This window comes from Bactrocera latifrons, unplaced genomic scaffold (assembly GCF_001853355.1).
Source record: "Bactrocera latifrons isolate USDA-ARS-PBARC rearing strain unplaced genomic scaffold, ASM185335v1 scaffold_263, whole genome shotgun sequence".
Taxonomy (NCBI): domain Eukaryota; kingdom Metazoa; phylum Arthropoda; class Insecta; order Diptera; family Tephritidae; genus Bactrocera; species Bactrocera latifrons.
This window is the reverse complement of record NW_017536219.1, coordinates 169,595-173,900: the sequence shown is the minus strand read 5'-3', so window position 1 is coordinate 173,900 and position 4,306 is coordinate 169,595. Positions and strand designations below refer to the sequence as shown.

General features: G+C 36.2%; 1 protein-coding gene across 5 annotated transcripts in view; it reads left to right on the top strand.

Moving 5' to 3' along the window:
• Positions 1-4,306, top strand: part of LOC108969728 (protein decapentaplegic) — a 148,925-nt gene that overhangs the window by 123,922 nt on the left and 20,697 nt on the right. For all 5 annotated transcript variants that reach the window (XM_018934614.1, XM_018934615.1, XM_018934616.1 and 2 more), the window contains one exon: positions 1,509-2,677. The gene's annotated coding sequence lies outside the window, so the exon portion shown is untranslated. The remainder of the gene's footprint in view (positions 1-1,508; positions 2,678-4,306) is intronic.

The following is a 4,306-nucleotide window of genomic DNA, read 5'->3' as shown; positions in this document are numbered from 1 at the left end:
CATTGAACCTCTTTGAAAATGAAACTTAATATAGCACAAAAAAGTAAACTATGTTACGGGCGTTCCAAGGCCGGGAACAGCAATGGGAGGGCGTGGTTGAGTTTCTAGGATTTAACAACGGTTGAACTCAATTTACGGCAAAACTACGTGCCGTTTAGAAAAATGTGATATGGTAAAGCTGTAGGTCACGAAGAGATCTATATCTTTTGTACCAACATCTCTTTCACATAACCTCAAAATTTATATGAAAAATTCAAATATTACAGTGTTTGGGTTTTTTTTTTATTTTTATCTGGTACAAAAGAATCTCTGACGACATTTGGAGTAAACATACCTTCTTATACCTCTAAAAAAAAACGTAGAAAACCTTATATCGACATATGGGATTACATAGGTTTTCTCGGGTAAAAAACAGTTTTTTTTTTTAAATTTTCTCATATAAAAAATTAAATATTTTATTAAAAATTTTTATTGTTGCAAACATACATTATTAACAAAGAAATTCTGGAATTTTTGGAGAAAATATTTTAAACATTTCCGGTGATCTCTCGGAAAAAAGATGTGCCCTCATTGGCAAGGTAGCTCCTTACACGATTATCAGATCAAATTTCCAAAGTGAAAAGAAAACTTGTTTTAGTTAAAACCCTAACTCAAAACTTTGACGAAGTAAAAAACCGATTATTTTATTTTTAGTAGAGAGTTTTACAAAAAAAAATAACAAAATTTTGAAAATTTCGCGACATTTTCTTTTTTCAAATCGTTGTAATCGAAAAAAAATCTTCGTCCAGGTCTTTACGAAAGACCTGTGTAAAATTTCCTGATGATCGGCTGAGTAGTTCTCGAGAAATTTTGCCAATCGAGTTCACGCGTTTAAAGACGACGCACTTAGCCTAGCTAACTATTGCTCGGATCAACTTGAAAATTTAGGATAATATTCTAGAGGTGTTGTAGAACTTAATATGAAATTCGATTCTATGAAACCCGTTAAGCCATTTCAAACATAAAAAAAAATTAAGAAAAAAACCTTATTTCGACTTAAAAAACGAAAACACTCCAATTTTCTATCAAAAATTCACACGTCAAAATTGTAGATTGCTTTAAAAGGTCAGCAGGATTTATGCTTTTTTAAATCTCTACTTTCTGAAGATATAAAACACCTATACACTACCATGGTACATTTGCTCAGAAACTGGAGCAASAGCTCAATACAAATTTTCAAAAAATAATAATAAATTAAGAAATAAATAATAAATAAGTTAAAATTAACAAGAATTACTCAAACCCGAACATATCGAATTAATTCACCGCAAACAAGCGCAATCCCCGAAAAATGCATGCCAATTAATAAAAGTCAAATACATGTATATATACTTACATAGAGCGTTCTAATTATATACACATACATATAAACATAATGTTTGCGCTTGAATGTCATCGGAAACTTTGAGAACTAAATAAATACATTTTTGCAATTTCATTAATTACAAATTTCTTTTCAAAAATTCCAGATTGCAACATTAACAAAGAAAATATTGCAAAAAAACCAACAAAAACCAAGGTATTGCAAGTATAAAACAAAGCAGAGGAGTGTGTACAATTAAATTATGTGAAAAAATTTGCAATGACATACATACAAGCACACACACACACACACAAACACATGAATGTGTGCATGCGATGTAAGATGAACGGCAGTGACTAAAACGTGTTGTCAAATTGCATGCAACTTGTTGTAAGCGACACCGCAGCGGCTTRGATTACATGAACAAAGCAACGTTGCCAAACAACAACAATAATAAGAACAACGGTAGCAACAATTTCGTGGTATCAAAGAGCCACAAAGGTGCCGAAASTTCTAGAACAAATGACAACAACAACAACAACAAAACGAAGCAACAACCACACCAACTAAGCAGTAACTGTAAAAGCGAATAGTAGAACTAAATTCAGTGTCATCGGCAGCAATTGTCGCGTTTGCGTCATAAGTCGGCGAACAACAAGAGCAATAACAACAGGAAGAATATAAGAAAAGAAATATTGACCAATAAGCCAGCCAATGAGCCAAAGCCACCATTTGAGCTGCAATCACACATTTACTGTAAACAACAACAACAATAAGTGCATARTAGAGTTGCCATCAAGCGCGCAATAAGTAGTGCATAGAACTGCTTGCATTCTGCAAACGCTGCAACCAACTGTCGCTGTCTCGCTCACACACGCACACTCGCACTCTCGCTCGTACGCTSACTGTCTCTCTCTCTCGTCCGTTCTACAAATTGATTGAACAGTCTAAATGTTGTTGCCGTCATCAGCGTTRACAGCACATTTGCCAAGAGTTGAGCGTTTAGTGCCAGAAACGTCAGCGACGCCGGCGGCACTGTCACCCAGCAGCAGCGCAGCCAACAGCAGATTGTGCCAAACCATTGCGACGACGACAGCCGAAGAAGTTGCAGTTGAAAAAGTGCTGTTTTTACGACAAGTCCGGCTTAATCAGTTTCCGCACCCGTACCAACAACARCAACATTTGAAGCGGCGGCAACATCGGCGGCAAGCGACACCGCATAAATCTCGACATCATCGATATTTCATTAGTTTCCGCAACACCGACGCATTGTGTGCAATTAGTCGAGGCAACGCAACCTAAGCGACAACTTTGGGTAGCAAAGCAAGTCAAAAGGTAATGTTAAAGCTCATCTTTTGGTATGTTTATACATAGTGTATGCTTGTAATGGCTGTTTTGTGGTGGAACCTCCATGGCTTAGATTGACTTCGCGCCATCTTAGTAGAGTCAATATTAAAGTCAGTCTATAGTTTCCTCTTAACGAATCTCTGGGTGCCTTCTTTTATTAAGATTTTTCATCCAATGGGAACCGAGTCGGTACTCCGCCGTTCTCTGCCGCTGTAGCGTTGGATCTATGGACTGCGAGCTCCTTCTGACCCAGAAGTGTAGGCAAAAGCTATTCTGAACTACTTGCCCTTATTAAAATTCGTCTCGTCTCTCACATGCAGTGAAATTACACATCTTCCCTGGTTCAAATTGCCAAAGCTGTATGAAGAAAGCCGAGGTTGCAAGATATAGCCACTTTTTCGCAAATGCCGAGCTTTTGCCAGTCTGACGTTGAAATATCTCGCTTCTCCAAATTTAGTAAAGTACTTACGAACAATATTGACACATTTGCTTTAAGCTCAAAATGCTTCGCCAATCTATAAAGGTCTGGCTGATCCAAAGAAAATGTGTCCAAATTGATCATATGTTAACTTGGTGCACAGATCAACCCCACAAGTCAAGTTAATCTAATTTTAAATAGAAAATTTTGTTGAATCCAAAATTCAATCAGCTTGTCCTGGCCTCGAATGATCGGATTAGTTGCAAAGTAAGCGTTGAGATGCTGATCTACTACAGTGCGTCCATTTTGTCCACTTCTCGATATTCAAAAAAAATGTGCTGTTCTAATATTTAAACGATTTTAAGCTTAGGTTTTTGACTTTCTTGGTTGTTGTCTTCGAGTCATTCTATTAAAAGGCTTCATAAACATACTATTTTCCGAAAGCTAGGCTTTAGGTCTAAATAAGCAAAATTGTTATACATCCAATGGCTTACCATGGAGATTGCGACAACCAGCAGAAACCGTCGGCGATCCTCTAAATTATATACATATCTAAATGATCAGTGTTACGAGCTGAGTCTATTTCATTTTGTCGAGCATTTTGTCCGTCAGCGTCTCTGCCCCTCTGTATATACATGAACTAGTCCATCGGTTTTTGAGATATCAAGCTRAAATTTGGCATAAGTTCTTTTTTCCCCATAAATCTGCTCATTTGTCAGAATCATAGATATCGGATCACTATAGCGAATAGATGTCACACAAACCGAGCTATAGGAATAATGTTATTGTATGAAAATCTTTTTTATTTGACTATATTTGGTAACGATATTTGGCATGAGTTATTGTCCTAAGTAACGGTACAATTCCCGAAGAAATTGTTTACATCGGGCCACTATAGCGTATAGTAGCCATACAAACTGAACGATCGGAATTAAGTCTTTGTATGAAATATATGTATATATATTTTGTATTTGACGAGCTATCTTCACCAAATTTGACATGAACTATTCAATTAAGACAGCGGTATAATCCTTGAAGAAATTATTCAGATCTGACCACTATAGCATATAGCTGCCTCCCAAACTGAACGATCAAAATCAAGTTCTTGCATGGAATCTTTTGAATTTCTGAACGATATTATAGCAATTCACAAAAAAAGAGTCAAGTTTTATTGATTTATTGTCGAAATAAAAAATAAA